Raw genomic sequence first — 17,653 nt, 5'->3', positions numbered from 1 at the left:
CTTTGATCAAAATGTTGAGTGAGAAAAAGAAAAAAAAAATACGAACACACAAACAACTAACGAACAAATTACGTTAAGCTGAAATCAACGACACACACACACTCATCAAATCGATATGGCATTACTTTTGGAAAATAGCATCGTGTCTCTCGCTCTGAATTTTTCGCATTTACCTCTTCTGTAATCTATATGCGGTATATACACCATGCTTACGTCCATATGCATAAAATATGTATATGGCTTTATATGCGCTATGCGCGCACACACAGCATTGCGTCACAATTTCATTGGTGTGTCTGTATACATCGCATTTTCCATAACGAACATGGCAAGCACATAGCAAACGTTTTAGCACACTGGAAGAGCAGCAGCAGCGGTATCGGCAGCTAAAATCGACTAACGAATATATAGAGCATCTGCACATGTGGATATATATATATATATATATATATATATATGGGTATATACATGCGAAATTATTTCGAAAAAGAGAAACGAGCCACTTTTACTTTCATTACGTGTCAGTAGCAATAGTTGCGCTAATGCTCAACGTGCCACAGCATAATAAGACATTGACGGAATAAGACAGCTTTGTTGTTTGTGTGTATGCCATTCCATGCACATCTGAACATGAACACCAATCGACGAGCAAAACGACAACCAGAAAGAAAAAAACTATGACTACTGTCGCAGCCCTAATGTCCGAAAAAATAACAACAACCAAACACGCACATCATGGAACGAAAAAAAAAATGTCGAGTCCATCATAAAAAAAAATTTAACTTCAAAAGAGGGAACAGAACGAATATCGAGAATTCGTGTTTTTTTTTGTGTCGTTTAACCATCAAAATGGTTGACGGAATATTGAAATGGTCTGTCAGAGCGGAGAAAAAAATTATTAGCGAAAAAGCGATCAATCATCATTGTTTTTTTCTCAAAAGTTGGCGTTTTTTTTCCTTCTGCTGATTTCATAATTCACTTCAACTAAGAATACAATTTTTTTGTCTTATTAACAAGAGGAGAGAAAAACAACAGATTGTATGGGTTTTTATTCAAATTAGAACCAAATTGCGAGTTGGAACAGGAGGAAATGTGGTGATCGAGTATTTTTGTAAATGTCAGGCAAGAACGTTACAAAACGACTACGTCGACGACATTCTCTCTTTCAACTGACATTTAAATCTGGTTTTTTTTTCTCGTTTGTTTCTCGTATTTACGTTTAGTTGAATATTTTATATAAATTCTCAAATATCATAGAGAGCAAAGAATTCTAAATGGCATATTGGCTTAAATAAGAACCGTGCGTCATTGCGATTGTGAGCGACCGTGTTCATTTGTAATTCGCAACACTGTGTACCAGTACCTCACTGAAATTGTCCGGACTTTTTCTTTTGAAAAAACAATTATTATTTTTTTCACTTTTTCGGTTAAACTAATCGATTTTGGTTTTTTTTTTGCCGAAAACATTGAACATTGCAACATATTGTGGGTACGTTTTGTTTTTGGATCATTAGCTTTTGTGGATGTGTGTTTCTGTGTGAACATACACGCGGTTTGGTGACCTGAGCATTTCAATGAAATTGAGCTTTATTTTAAGTTGAATTATGTGAAAGTATGTCAAATTCGAAATATTAAATAATGGCCATAATATCAACACTACTTGCTGCTGCCGCCGATGAAGAAAGCCACACACACATACACAAATAGATTTGGCATGATTAGCAAAATGATTTGTGGTTATTTTATGAAAATTATGGGTTTAGTTTGTATTCGTTCGTTTGTTCATTGCATTCAAGTCGTCTGATTCATGAGTAATACTGAATACGTTTGCATTATAAATTAGTCATAAAAGAGCACATATACATGTGAATAAAGCTAGAAAAAAATTGGGTTTTTTCCATGTTTTTTTTCTTCGGTTTGTTTGGTTGCTTCATATTTTGTGTTGAAATTTCGCCGAAAATTACACGAACATTTCCTGCAAAAGAGAAAACAGAAAAGAAAGGAAAAACCAAGAAGAGGCAACAGAAAAAAAAAACATTCATCATTTCAAAATGTGGTTGGAGGGGGCGACGACAACGAGTATTATAGATGTAACATGATGCGCCGTTTGATGTATTTCAAATTGGGTTCAGTATCAACAAAAGTTCCACAGCCATTTTCAAATTGAAATGTTTTAATCTTTTTTTTATGTAACATTTGATTAGTTTGTTTGCCAGTTGTGTGCTTGCTCATATTTTTTTCTTTCTTTGCTATTGCATATACGCGCATCGCTTACATAATTTCGGTCGTCGGAATCGAAGAGTATTTTCATCGATTCAACAACACGAATTTTTGTGTTTTTGCACTATCTTTCGAATAGTTGCGCTTATGCACAAAAAAAATGGTATACAAAGCAGGCCCAGCAAATATACAAATCAAATCATATTACAAAAAAAAATCATTTCAAAGCTAGCGTCACTCTAGTTTCTACTGTACATTGCGATATATCTGGATACGTGCGAATGCACGTATGATGATGAAGTCACGTTCGACGGCGACGAGCTGGCAAATAGAGAAGAAAAAAAGCTACACATATACACACACATTGAGCGAGTAAAGAAACAAAACGGTCCAATGTGTATAATCGCTCGCATTTGATTGTCCACAATGGAGGCGAACTGCATATTTCTCCGAACGTCGACGCTGTTGTTGTTGTTGGTCTTGTTTTAGTCAACGCTGTCGTTGGGCTATGAATGTGCACAATTCAACTCATTTTGAAGTAGTTGCAGTGGCTGCCGCCAAAATGAGTACATATTGGGTAAAGTGTGTAATAGGGAACACTTATCTCGGCTGATGATGATGACGACGACGACGACGACCACCACGTTGTAACACATTTCAGCGTGTATTACGATTTTTCGAGCTCGCGCGCCTCGTATTGCTCAATTTAATCAGTTAAAGCGAGCAATGGGAATTTAATGTTCCGCTTGATCACATTTACGTTCGATATTTTCGAAAAGAAAAAACTTTGAAACGGCCGCTTTGAATGTGCTCGGTTGTTTCAAATGAACGAATGAAAAAAAAAACACTAACGTGTTTGTTTCAAAGAAGTTGTAGCAGAAAAAAAAGTCCCGAGGCTTTGTCATTGATTTTCGTTCGTTGCTCGTTTGCTTGACCCAAATACGCATTTCAACGTGCATATACTAATTCAGATGCTTCTCCGTACCGTCGCGACGAGAAAATTTATCACGAGATAGATACAAAAACGAACGGTCTCTCTGTTGCTGACGTTTTTTTTCTTCTTCGAAAGGTTTTTTCATAGCCTGAGTTTCGTTAGTTTGGTAGAAGGGAAAAGCAACGATTTCAATATGTACCCATGAAGCAGATGAACTACAACACACTTGGACAAAGACGAACATAACAACAACGCTCGACGATAGTGTAGAGAGGGAGAGAGAGAGAGAGAGAGAGAGAAAAAAAATACGGTGATTTCATATCAAGTCTTTGTTGTTGTATCGGGCATTTAAAGCTGTGTATCTATTGCGTCTATAGGAGAGAGAAAAAGACTGACTTGAAAAAATGGTTAATTTACAGTAAGCCCCGATCTCACTCCCACAGAAAGCAATAGTCAAATGATAATTTCACCCGTGCGCTGTGGCTCCAACATCTCCCTAGATTTTTTTTTTAAATTTAAATTTAGTGAAAAATTAATGGAACAAATGAAAAAAATGTGAAAAGAAAAACAGAGATGAAGATATAGAAAGATACAAAAACACACACACACACTCATGAAAATAAGCAATAACAATAAACAAGTGAGAATACCAACTTCTGACAATGACAAATGTAAAATTTCGACTCAAATGAAGACCGCCTGCTTTGTAATCAAACAATACGTGATGACGTAATCATATTTACACACATATACGTACAGATTTCTGAAGAAAAATTTGATGGCAATATGATTGAATGATTGTAATGGAACGGCTCTATGACTTGAAATACGATTTCACCAAACTTTGCCAGAGCTTCAACTTTGAGTGTAAACGAATGAAAACGTAACTTTCGTATGATATGATGCGACAACTGCGAGATACGCTCGATTCACTGATCTCACAGCAACAACAAAGAAGCAGAAAAAAAGAAGAACAGTGTGCGTGTAAGAGCTAGTGAGCGAGTGAGAAAGAAAGAGAGCCGTGTATTTAGCGTCTGTACCTCATCCGATTGAATTAAGTCAGAAAAAAAAACAAAACTCTCGTATGGCAATCATAACCTCATGACAATTTCAATTCTAATGAGTCAATAAAAAAAAAGCAAACACCGACTTCGAACACACACACATTCTTAAAGTGGGACGCGAATCGAACCGACTAATACAACTCTGTCGGTGTTTTTTTCTATTCTGTTTCTTCTTTTCTTGTTGCTGCTGCTGCTGTTCCGCTATTCGAAGAATCACACAGTCAATTTCAAGCAAGAACTAATAACTCGTTGTTGCGTGTTTGGACTTTCTGTGTGTATGTGCTTGGCTTAAAGACGGGCCAAGAGAGAGAGAGAGAGAGAGAGAGAGAGAGAGAGAGAAAGAGAGAGAGAGAGAGCATGTATATGCATTTTCAATCGTTTTCGAAGACTTTGGATCGTGGCGTCGATGAAATTGTGCACACAGAGAGCACGCTGCTGCGCTCGCGCTTCGATTTCAAAGTCCATACAGTTACTTGGCTTACATTTCATTTTCATTATTCGTGTGTTAATTCAACGTGTATAGTCTCTCTAGTCTATAGCCTGTTATTGTTAGTTTCTCCATTGCGTCTACCTCGTTCCCAATTCAACGTTGGATATACATGTATATATGTAATATAAACGTGGTTTTGTTTGTGCTTCTCTTTGTATCGTCTCTCTCTCTCTCTCTCTCATTCTTTCTCGTTTATTGCTACGTGAATTGTGTGTATGGATTATTTTTTTCGTTCTCATTTTTAGCGTTCGGTCGCTGAAAGCTGTGTATGGCCTGTGTGAGTGTGTGTATTGTAATTCGGTATCTCATTTTGATAGCAAAATGAATTATTAATCGATTTCGGGTGTGCACGAAAATTGATTACTTCCACGAATGAAGAAATAAAAAGAGACGATCAAGAGGTGAAGAACGAATAAGCGAGCGAACGAGTGAAGGAGAGAGAGTGAGTGAGAGAGAGAGAGAGAGAGAAAAGCCATCAAGCTTTCGTTATGTGTGTATAGCGTGTGTACATTTTGTCATCAAATGGAAAGCTCCCAAACGGATATTCAGAGCAATGAAAAGCGGCCCAAACGCGTCTATAAAAGAAATCAAATCAAATGGGAAATGTAAGGAAACGGCAACGGAAACTTGGCATCCGATATGGAATATGGTATGCGTGTGCGCAATATTGTTTCGTCAATAGCAAACAACAAACGGATGATCCCTTCATTTCCATCTGGAATTTTTTTGGGATTGCGTCATCACGATGTGTATTAGCTCTATACAAAAATTACTACGTTGCTCGTTTGCTCTTCACCCATCTCTCTCGCTCTCGCTCCTGGTGTGTGTGTGTGTGTGTGTTGCTGTGTATATTTCGCCGTGCTACTTTGCCTCGTTGTTCAAAATGCTTTAATTTCAACACATGCGTCAAGTAATAACGCCGTACGCGCTCTACGATAACTCTAACTCTCTTTCGACAATGGGTTCGAATGAGTTGCGACGGCTCCTGTATCGAATAATGACTAATTCAAGTGGCACACAGTATTTCATTATATATCGTTGCTGCTTGGTTTTATGTGTGTCACTGAGCAAGTGCGTTCCCTCTGTTTGACTCGTTGTGTCTTTCGTTTCGCACACACAACGCTTGTTCATGACAGAATCGAAAAAAAAAACAACTCAATTGCTGTCAACTTCAATGCACAGAAAAATCGGCTGATTTGTTGAAATGAAATACAATTTAGTTGTAAAGCGAAATATTTCTCACGCGGCGCGTACACACACACGAAACTATGAACCATCGACTTAACGACAACAACAATCATGAAAGAAAAATGGAACCAAGTTGCGTACGCATACAATTTCTGTGTGTACAAAGTCAAGCGAACTGAAAGCGAGCAAGCGAGCGAGTGAGAAAAAAAGTGAAAGTGAGAGCGCAAGCGATGGCTAGAAATAGAGGGAGAAACACGATCAGCAACTCTTGTTATTTATAATTCACAGCAATTTTTCTTTCGGGTCTTCCCATTTATCGGAAATATTAGAATGTTGCTACGAATGCTGTTGTATCAAGTCAGCAACAACAAATAAGAAAACCACAACAAATGTACGATGTGCTCGGTAAAATGAATGACATGGTTAAAATTTACGATTTGCAGCGTGCAAAAATGGAGACCCAAAAGAAATATGTCAAATGTTCCGGAGTCAAATATGAATATGTATATGTTGTATATAGGAATGTTTCTGTTTGATTTCGCCAATCGCGTTTTTCTCTCTTCTACTCTTCACTCTCAACAAAATGGCCGACACACAATGCGGAAATATATGTACTTATAATTAGGTCGCGCGCGCGATTATATTTGTATATAGAGGAACGTATATGTAAAAGCAATTTCACGAAAACGATGACGACAAAAAAAAACCTCAATTTATTAGTGTGTGCGACCGACTATTTCTTCTTTTTCCAACAATTTTTTTTCCCTGTATTCCATAGTTTTGACGGCGGCGTTTTTTCTTTCTTCTTTTTTGTTGTTGTTGTTGTTGTTATTTTCGATATCTCTCGCGCGCGCTTGTTCGCTTTGTATAAAAATATAAAACGAGTATTTTTTTTTCTTCTTTTGTGGCTGTCGCATGTGTATGGATGATATTGAGCAAATACACACACAGAGAGAGAGAGGGAGAGCACACTCGTTGGCTTTAACAAGGCACTACAGCTAGCTGCCGAAGCGATGTTGTTTCAACGTACGAAAAAAAATTGATTTCAAGTTATAATTTCGCTATATAAGAGTATTAAGTTAATTTATGTGTCTTGTGTATATAGTTGTGACTCGGTCAGTAGTTTTTTTTTCTTCTGTTTCTTCTTCTTCAGTTTCCATTATAATTTCTCTTCAATTTTCTCGTTGCATTACGTAACCTCGTAAACCAGTTTTGATTGCGCCCCGTTTTTTTTTTTTCTTCTCTTTGCTGCGTTGTTGTAATTACTACTTGAAATTGTGTGTACCTTTTTTTCGTTTGATTTCTTTTGCGCTCACAATTATTTTCTTTCTTTCGTTTCGTACTATTTTTAAATTTTATCAGTTTCGTTCTGCAAGAAAAGAATCAAATCTTTTTGACTGCACAACAGAATGTGAAATGAAAACGAACAACAAAATTCTGACGAATTGAAAAACCATCACTAACTTAATTGGAACTGCAACGGAATTGTTACGGAAATTATGATGGAACGAGAGAATCTAGAGTTTGTATCCATGGTTTTTAGAAGAGAGAAAAAAAACTTTGCACGTGTCAATTGACAGAACCGAAAAATTCACTACGAAATTTGCTGTTATTATTTGTGTGTGTATATTTTTTTTTTTTTTGGTTAATGAAAAAGAGAAAACGACCAACTTACAAAAATGATTAAACGAAATTTCAAAGATTCTTCAGAAAATATGTGCATTTTATTTCCTTTGAATTATGATTATTTTCCGACGACGACAACAATACTGGAGAAAAAAAAAATTTACAAGTTTTTTTCTCATCGAATTTAAGTAGCCGCAATTTCCCGTTTACGAAAATGACAATTATTTTTTTTCCTCGTCCGTATGCAGTTGAAATGAATTTAAAACAAAACCGAACAAAAAAAAAACAAAATTTCCAAGAAATTTACTGAGCGAAAAAAAAAACTTCCAAGTGAAAATGTGTAAACGTGCAAATGACAACCGCACGATGGAGCAGAAAAAAAAACAGCAAATAAAAGGAATATAAAACAATTCTTCTTCTTTTTTTGTCTTGACTCAAAATGGAAATTTTTTTTTACTGTTCTGCTTTTTTTTTTACTGCAAGTTAGTTAAATAGTTGAGTAAAACTTGTAGGAAATTTTTTTTCTTCTGTTTCTTCGATATATGTATGTATATATTATATTTCACACAAACGCGAGTTAAGTTAAAAAAGCATCCACGCGCGACAACGAACAAACACCGAATGAACGAATTAAACTTTTTGACGCACATACATTTAACTCGAGTGCGCTCACAAAAATAATTTTATATAGGTTTTTACTTTTACTTCTTCGTTTCGCTCTCCACCAACCGAACCGAACGAGCGAACAGCGAGATAGAGAGCGAAGCGAACGAGTGAGAGAGCGACACGAGGCCGGAGCGCGCTCTAGAGCTGTTATGCTGGCTACAACCACAGGCACAATGATCGTATTGCTTCGTTGCGCCTGTGTTTTGTATGTAAATTTTTCGTACATTTCACTTCGCGCTCATTGCTCCGCTCCTCTCCTCTTTTTTTCGCTACGTGTATGTCCCTATAAGTGGCATGCTCGTTCCGTCTCTGTTACACTCCCGCATGCAGTAGCCATGTATGTGTACTGCTCGCATTGCGCTATTCTCTCAACACCGAACCAACTGAATGTATACACACATTGTGTGAGTGTGAGTGAAGCGCGCGCGATAGTTGGAACTGAGTGGCAGAATAGCACACACTCACACTGTGTAGCACACTTTATACATTATTTACCGAAATGTAGTGCTTTTTCGGGCCACAGTGTGATCGTATCGGTTATATAAACTTGAATTGGTTATACATTGTATATAGCAGTGACTATGCCGATGTTAAGTTTTAACATACAAAGTAGGCTACAGTCGTTCACGCGCACACTCACTCACCAACGCATACACACACACACACACAGAGAGAGAGAGAGAGAGAGAGAGAGAGAGAGAGAGAGAGAGAGAGAGAGAGAGAGAGAGAGAGACGTACAGCGAAGCTCTCGCTGGCTCACTCACTCTCCTTCACTGCTTCACATTCAATAATATTATAATGAAGAATAGCACAGAAACTCATGGAATATTAATACATGACATGTCTTTTCGTATTCGATCCTATTTCTTCTTCGTTTTTATTTTATTTCTCATCCATTTTTTACTGTGTTATAATTTTATTTAACTGGAAATGTTCGAGTGTGTGTGCGCGCAAAAAGCGCGCGCGCGCGACCGCGAGTATATTTCGTGAAGTCGAATTTACGGCTTTAATTTACTTTATGGTTCGCTTATTATTTTATGCTTGAGTGTCGGTCGTTCGGACTAACAATTTTTATTTACTTTTTCTCTCTGTCTCTCTCTCTTTCGCTCGCGCTTCTTCTCATTTCTTGCATTTCGATTAATTGTTCTTCGTCTTCGTCTCTTTCTTTGTGATAATTTTTTGGCTGTTTGCAAAATGGGTACGCTGTGTTGGAACGTATTGAAAACTCTCTTCATCAAATTGTTAACGAGCGCAAACAAGCGCTAGTGCTAGCTCAAGGGAATTTCTGTCACATGTTTTTAATTACAATCAGCCGCAATTGTTTCGGTGTGATGGATTCTCTCTGGCAGAGCGAGTGAGAGAGAGAGAGAGGGAATCGGTAGGAGAAGGAAGAATAAAACATCGAACAACAGATCAACTTTCAAAATGTGTAGCATTTTAGCGTGCTCAATCTTGTACCGCATCGAATGGAAGGAAATTCCAACAAAAATAGCACAGCAAACTCGGGCTACATACTGACACAGGCAGCAGCAGCATGTCGGTGCTTTATTCCGAATGTATGTTATAGTGGATATTTGAATTTGGAATAATATTTCGCGTGCTATCTTCTGCAGCATTGTGAAGAGAAGAGAATATGTATGTACATGAAAAAAAAAAAACAGGGAGTGGGACACACACTCGCGAACGACCTGATATACATACATTTCTATATATATACATATATTTGTAAGCACACACCGATGACTATCTTTGCCTATACAATCACTACACACACGTAGTTTCCAAAGTATGCCAAACGCACACTCACAGAGCCACACCGCGCGCGCTCTCCACACTTTGATTTTTCATTTCGAATTTCGTTCGGAAACAACTGTTTGCCAGTTACACAGTTTGCAGAGTGACGATATTTATGTATAGGACAACAGCGTATTATACACATGTACTGATTTAGGTCTTGTCTTTGTGTCATCGTAGCGCGCTCTCGTGCGCGCTCTTCTATTCCCTTCACGTAAGTAAGCATGCACAGAGCAAAAGAAAAAAAAAAAATCAAACGAGCACGACACACAAAACCGACCAAGAAAAAGATAAAGAAAAACGGTGTTGGTCTTACGACTGTTTTTGCCATGGTTATATGCTATCAATTTTGTATGCATGATGGTCCAAAGTACGTTCATGTCACTGCATCAAGACCGTTCAGGAACAATATGATTCGGTTAAGAAAATCACCCAAAGAAGAAAAAAAAAAACGAAATTATCGTAATTTTCAAAAGATGCTCGCCACTCACACCATACTTTGCACGAATTTTGTCGCGAACGAACGCCCGAAACCACACACAATTTTCAACGAAATGCTTTGTGGCTAGGGCTGAGCTCAGTGTGATTGACATTTATTGTTCGCCACATGATTTTAGAAGCGAAACTGTGTTCATTTCACTCTGTTTTCGAAAATGTTTTGCAACAACTTTGACTTGTCCCAATTCATTCCTATATATATACACACACACGTACATGCACACGCGATCCCATTCCACACATTTGGCGTCCATGGTCGGCCAAATTCAATTTCCATGTTAAAATAGTGAGAAAATGAAACGTGTGGCCGATGCTAATGAAAATGATTGTTTCATAGCCGGAAGAGTGGAAATCGAAAAATCATAAGTCAACACCAAATTCGATTTTGATCCACCACTTTTCTTCCCACCCCATATCCATTTACGAGTTATTTCCTTCAGACTTAATTAAAAATGAGACATTAATAACTTTTCGTTTGAGTGTGCAAACTTTTTTCTCTCGGTTCATTAACGCGCGCGCGGCAGTTACTATTTTTTTCCGGAAGAGAGAGAGAGAGAGAGAGGAGAGAGAAAAACTTTGACCAACAGTGACAGCAGGCAGCAATGTAGTATTGGTATTTTTGGTTTTGAGACGCTCGTGGCATTATTGAGCAAAACCACCAAATGGCAATGGGAAATTTATTAACGAAATATCGGAGGGGGATCAAATATAATGAGCTAATCCACAGCCACATAACACACAAAAACCGACTTTCTATTTTCATTCATAGTTGAATCGAAGGGATAATTTCAATAAAAAAAAAACATTGGATTGAGCGGTGTGTTGCTGCTGCTCTGTAAAATGCCCACTTTAGAAAAATGCCATCACATTTCATCTCACTAGAAATCAAGTGAACTGAAACGCACTTACTGCACATAATAGCATGCTTAAAAATCTATTGAATTGCGATTATTCTTTTCTTCACCAGAGCTACGGTGAAAATATTAATTTTTGCAACTCTCATTCTGCACTTTATCGTTTTGTGAATGCTGAAGACACACACTTGAATCGAGCTTGATTTCCAAGTGGATTTTTAACGCTAAAATCCCCTCCACAGAAGAAGGAAAAAAACGCGCAAATCCATAATAAATCTCATTCATCTTATCTCTACGATGTTTCATCGTTCGAATATGAGCGAGAAAGAGAGTGGGCGACTGAGAGGGAAAGAGAGAAAGAGAAAGAAAGAAAAAGATCGAAAAAGAGTGCAAATATTACATTAAACGGATATTTGTTGTGTTTTTGTTTTCGTCTGAATTTCGGTTAAGAAATATCGTTCCGCCTTTGTTTAGTTTCCGTTCTAAATGTTTATGCATTTTACGAAACATAACATTGATAACGGATTTTGAGTCAATTGTTTGAATATTGAGCGCGCGGGCGATTCTCCGTGTGTGTGACTCACGCGCACGCGTACGCGTCTCTCATACTACGATTATCGATAATAATGGCCCCATTAAGACATTGACAAAATACAAAATTAAATTCCAAGAAAACAAAAATCTCAACAACGACAAATCAAACAACAATCCGAGATTTGCGCTGAACAAAGCGGATTTCATGTGTGAAATTGATAAATAACAGAAAACAAAAAGCCTTTTCGTTTCAATACAATGTTCTTTTTTTTCTACAGCTTTGCATTTGCAATTAAAAACTGTTCTGCCTCTATCGCTCTCTCTCTCGCTTGCTCTTTTCGCGCTGCAGCTAAATCGTCAAAAGTGAATAATAGTTTTAAAATAAAACACCGTTAAGATTTTTAATTTAATCCGGTGGACGGAACAAAGAGAGAAACGAAAACGAATAATTAACTGGAACATTGTTTGGATGAGGGAAATGAAAAAAAAAAATGTCAGAAGCGGGTTGAATTACCAGTTGCCTGGTTATTTTTCTCTTCGTTTACAATTTGAGTGCGCATTTTGTGTGCATACGTATTTGTATTTTTGTGATCGTGCTCATTTCGATGGATTCAATTTAAATAAAATTTTATTGGTCATAATTTTTTTTGCCTTCTGTTTTTTTCTCTGCCTCTACTGCATGTAATCCTTTCTCTTTCGCTCACTTGTGCGCCGCCACTGACGTCGAATCGATCGATTCGTCGCATTACGAACGACAACCGACTTTTTTTTCCTTCGCTTCTTTCCATTTGTTTGAACCAAGAATAACAATCAACACAACAACAACAAAAAAGGAGCGAAGAAAAAAATTCACACGCCAGAATCGAACAAAACGCGGCCAAAACCAACACAGTGCGCCCGCTAAAGTGACCAGTTTTTGCGTTGTGCACACTTCATTTGCGGTTGCCGTTTGTTTAGTGCAAAACTTGGTGCGCGCTAATCTTAATTTGGTTGGTGGCTATTTCAGAGTTTGCATTTTTAAATTCTTTTTTATGTTGGCCAGCCCAACATCATTCTAAGCAGATTGAAAACGAGTTTGCACGCGCGCACATACACACACACACACACACACACATACACTGTTCTGATTGGGTTGTCGTTGCCGCAGCAGCACCGAATCAATTCTCAACTAGATGAAATTAATTCAATTAAACGAGATAATTACAATTTAAATATGCGGCATGAATATGAACGAGATCTGAAATGCCTTCGAAACAATGGAATTTTTTTTTCGTTCAATCTAGTGGCTCCATATCTCGTATATCGGAATATTCTCGTATGTATTCCAATTATATGATTGTCGTTATGCATTTCACACACAGAGAGAGAGATAGTCAAAATGCCAGAAGTGGTACGTCTCCGTATAAAATTCAACTGATCGAACGTTTTGAACACACGTTCAGTGTGTGCAACAACGCCTTGTCAGCACACATTCAATGTCTCAATCTCAAAATTGTGGCTGTCGCTCTCCAATTGGAATGCGAAACAGTAAAACTAAATTCAAATAAGAAATGAAGGTGTCGGGGTACTTACTCAATTTCGTTGGTGGAAAAATTCGTTTGGAACATGTCCAAAAATGTTGTAAACATTTTTTTTCTTCTCTGTTTGTTTCGTTCAAACAATTTTGCGGTTTGTTTCCTTCATCCGTGTTACACTTAGCAAATCAACTGTCCGTAAATTGTAAAATTGTTGATAATTTCACTCTTCAGCTTTCAACAGACCGACCGAGCAAATTTTTCGTTTCTGCGCCCAAAAAAGTTCGAGGCAATTTCTTTGCCCAAAATAAAACCAAAAAAAAAAAATATATATATATATATGTATCTTATAGAGGGAAAAAAAATTAATTGTATGTGTTGTTGTTTCGCAACGAGCGAACGAAATTGACTCGAAACAAAAATATACATATAATTTAACAGAGAGTAAAACACAAGCGAATATGTTACGTTCGGTGCACGGTAAAAATGTTTTGTGACGATCGTTCAGTATGACTCTCAAATCGAGTGAGTGGCAAACGAATAGTGGTTGAATTGTCGACAGAGCGTCGAAAACACAACGCACACAGCAACATCAACCGAACAAAACGTTATAAAGTCGGAATCAGCAGCACGATGCGAACCAACCGTACAGAAAAATTCCATAACATACAACGTCCACTTCAGAATACACAAATACAATGTGGCCTATTTTCGATTCGGTTGTATCAGCAATAGCAACAAGCAGTAAGCAGCAGTACAAGTCACCTCTATCATCGCGCTCGTGACAATATTCGAACAAGCGAACGATCCGTTTCCATGTGTACGGCTCATTCGTTCTCTCTCTCTCTCTCTCTCTCTCTCTCTCTCTAACTCACTCTCTGCTTCTCGGTCGCTCTTGCTCGCCCGTTTCTTCTTCCATACAAACACACTGAAAAATCTTTAGAGACTGTAAGCAAGTGGACTGATTTATATATGACAGTGTGACCATGGATTGCCATCATGAAAATATTCCGTTACAACAAAGATTTTATGCAAAATGTGTGTGAGCGATACAGTGTACTGTGCTGTGCGCGTATTGGTATTGGGATTGGGTCTTGTTGTTTTTGTTTTTCTTTCGTTTTCGGGTGTCTCTGTTCAATCCATTTCAAATGTGTGTGTGTTTTTCCTCTCAGTCACGCGCCCGTTGCTCAGTGTATTCGATTTTGACCGCTTTTCTCTACGGCTCTTTGTTTCGAAGAACGGCCAACATACACGAAATATACAAACAATGTGTGTGTGTGTGTGTTTTTGGCTCTGTGTATACAACTCCAACATGACATCATTTCATAATTAAATGCGGAGTTGCGCAATAGAAATGCCTTGTTTCTCTCATCCAAACGCTGATTGAACACCGTACCAGTGACAGAGACAGCGAATTAATCAACAAAAATTCATATGCACACTCACACAACCAACAGGCGAAACAAACACACGAGATACACTTGGAAGGAATATATGAGACAGAACGAGAAAAAATGTTGCACTGCAAACCATCTAAATACTGTACAGAGATTTAACGAACACATGAAATACCAACAACAACAATAATAGACACACAACTCGGAAGATTTTAGTGTATATTCACGCCAGAAAGGTATTCACATAGCTTTCGAGAGAGATAGAGAAAAAAAATTCAACCTAACCCACTGCAAAAAAAAAATCTAAACTAAAAATAGCATTTTTTTTCCGAATAATCGACTTATTCACACTGCGTAACTGTGCCTGTAACAGTGACAATTCAGTACTGACACAAATACGAAAATTCTAGTTTTGGTCGATTTTTTTTTGTTCGTTTCGTTGTTCAAAGCGCTGATGCCGCTACGGTTTTTTTTTGTTCTTCTTCTTTTTATCTGTTTTTGGTTCTTAGACACCCATCAGAACATACCGTAGCGATGAGAAAGCAACTGAATTGTACTCATCTCATCGCACTCATCTCGGCTGTTGCGGTATTTCTCATGCTATTTTCAATATAAACAGAACAATTCCGCAAATAATAATGATATTTATAAATTGAAACAATCGCGGAGAAGCACACCGAATGTGTGTGTGTGTATATTATGAAATCGGTCAGATTCTGTTGTAGTAGCAAAAATGTTGTTTTTTTTATAATGGGATAAAAGCAGAAAGAGAATCACGTTGATTTCCATTGAAAATTGTTTTCAGTAAACAAATCCGGCTCAATGTTTAGTTGGATATATTTTTTTACCCGATTTTATAAACCTTGCATTATGCTGAGCGAGCAAGCGACTGAATAAACGAGTTTCAATTTCGAGCGGAAATTAAACAAGAAAAGTGGATGAACAATAGTCATGGTCAAACGAATGGTTCATGTACTCCGCACCACCAATTAACCGTTTCAATTAGATTACAAAATGATTTGTTTTTCTATTGCTGGCTGCTCGATCAAAACGATAGAAAAGTATAAAACAAAATGTACTGATATTGTCACCACTCGACAACAAATTAATGCTGGATAAATGTATCTAGTTCATTCGAATCACAACGAGGTCAAGTTATTTTTTATGTGTCGTTGTTGCAATTGCATTCGAAACAATCGCGTGCATAGAGACACAGAGGAGAAAAACGGATTTATTTTTTCTTGGTTTCAAAAACAAAATCTAACAAAAAAAAACTCTATAATTAAAATCGGTTTTGAGAAAATGACTGCACCACAATCGAATCACATCTAAGAGATTGAAATGCCGAAAACGAATTGAAATCAACGCAATAACATAAAAACCAAACAAACGAGCAAGCAAATGAGCGGAATATGCACTGTAAGTTCAAAATGGGATATGTGTGTTTGGATTCAATATACGCAAAAAAAGAAAAGAAACAACAACGTGCGTTGTATATACATGGTGTGTATTTGAAATGGTGAGGCGCGATTTGCTTATTAAGCATACATTCGGTTTCTATTTGTATCGCGCAATATTTATTCAATTCTTATTGTTCCGAGTGTGGATATATATGCGTTTGTATTACTCGCTCTCGATTGTATATATTTGTTTCTCTCTATCTCGTTCTCCTTTTCTCGCTCTCGAATTTCTGTTTATTTGTGAACCCAGTGAAAATGCATACGGCGCACATTCTCATAAAAAAACCAAAATCATATACAAGTCGGCCATAATTTCCAATTATTTTCAATGCTAAATTTGTGCATGTGCTTGTGTATGCTTATTGTTTGTAATATGAATACGATGGTGCGAGGTCTATCCTTTCACAGACAATAAGTTTGAAAATTGCTATTTGTTTAGCGATCGAAATGCACTGCGATGTACATTCAATTCTTATGATGATCATAAAAAAACCATAATTACTAACCGCAACTAAGAAAAGACAAAAGTGCAAACGGGCAAATGAATGTGTGCCCGCACGACCGACTGCTCTGTGGGTTGGCCAAAACAAAGAAAGAAAAAAATAGTAATAATAATGATATGAGCTCATTTCGAATTGAATTCAATCATAAAAACATCTCTGAACATCTCGCTGTTTCTTTTTCTTTCCTCTCTTCTATGCCGCTCGATTCGTTCCAGTCATCATTCAAAGGGCGACCGAGAGAGATACAGAAAAAAAACAGAGCCGAGGAAAAAACGATCACATTTGTCCTCAAAAGTAAACCGCTTCGAAATGAAATAAAATCGAATTAAATTTTAAAGAAATACCAAATTGATATTTCATTTGTTTAATTGTTTCAAATGGAAAAGTATTAAATTAAGGCGCAATTAAAGATGATGTCAATTCAAAACTATGTTGAAATACTCTCGAGAACATTGAGCGAGCACGCGAACAGCAACAAAAGCATCGTTGTTCACATTTTCGACGTCGTCGTCGTCGTCATCATCGTTTATAACGGCACAACGAATTTCGTAAATTAAAAATTGAAAAACACTAATTCTCCATCCAATGCGCATTTTCAAATAAATGTGGAAAGATTGCTTTCTCTGTATGGTGCGCGCACGGTATGAATGAGACCAAATTTTAACGTTCCATAAATTGTTTAGTTGATGAATTAACGCCTAATATTTCAATGTGCTTTCAAATAGCGCTTACGGCCATGAATTACCCGGGCCAACAAAATGTAACAACGATCAAACGAAAAATCTGAAAATTACGCACATAAAAACCACATGAATTCTTTTAATACTCAACCATAATCTAGCCGCATTTCCATCATTCACGCCGATCATCAAAAAATATACTCTTTATGGTATTTCCAATTTTTTTTTTTC

At 37.2% G+C, this 17,653-nt stretch overlaps 2 long non-coding RNA genes across 2 annotated transcripts; one reads left to right on the top strand and one right to left on the bottom strand.

Moving 5' to 3' along the window:
* The first annotated feature begins 6,917 nt into the window (after positions 1 to 6,917).
* Positions 6,918 to 7,405, top strand: LOC129577198 (uncharacterized). The gene is made up of 2 exons (XR_008688979.1): positions 6,918 to 7,173; positions 7,259 to 7,405. It is a non-coding gene; the product is annotated as an uncharacterized LOC129577198 (long non-coding RNA).
* Positions 7,218 to 13,955, bottom strand: LOC129577197 (uncharacterized). The gene is made up of 2 exons (XR_008688978.1): positions 7,572 to 13,955; positions 7,218 to 7,265 (listed from the first exon to the last, which is right to left on the bottom strand). It is a non-coding gene; the product is annotated as an uncharacterized LOC129577197 (long non-coding RNA).
* Between the last annotated feature and the right edge of the window lie 3,698 nt (positions 13,956 to 17,653).

This window comes from Sitodiplosis mosellana, unplaced genomic scaffold (assembly GCF_009176505.1).
Source record: "Sitodiplosis mosellana isolate CC-2019 unplaced genomic scaffold, AAFC_SMos_1.0 Smas_scaffold_6197, whole genome shotgun sequence".
NCBI classification, from domain to species: Eukaryota; Metazoa; Arthropoda; class Insecta; order Diptera; family Cecidomyiidae; genus Sitodiplosis; species Sitodiplosis mosellana.
This window is presented reverse-complemented; position numbering and strand designations above follow the sequence as displayed.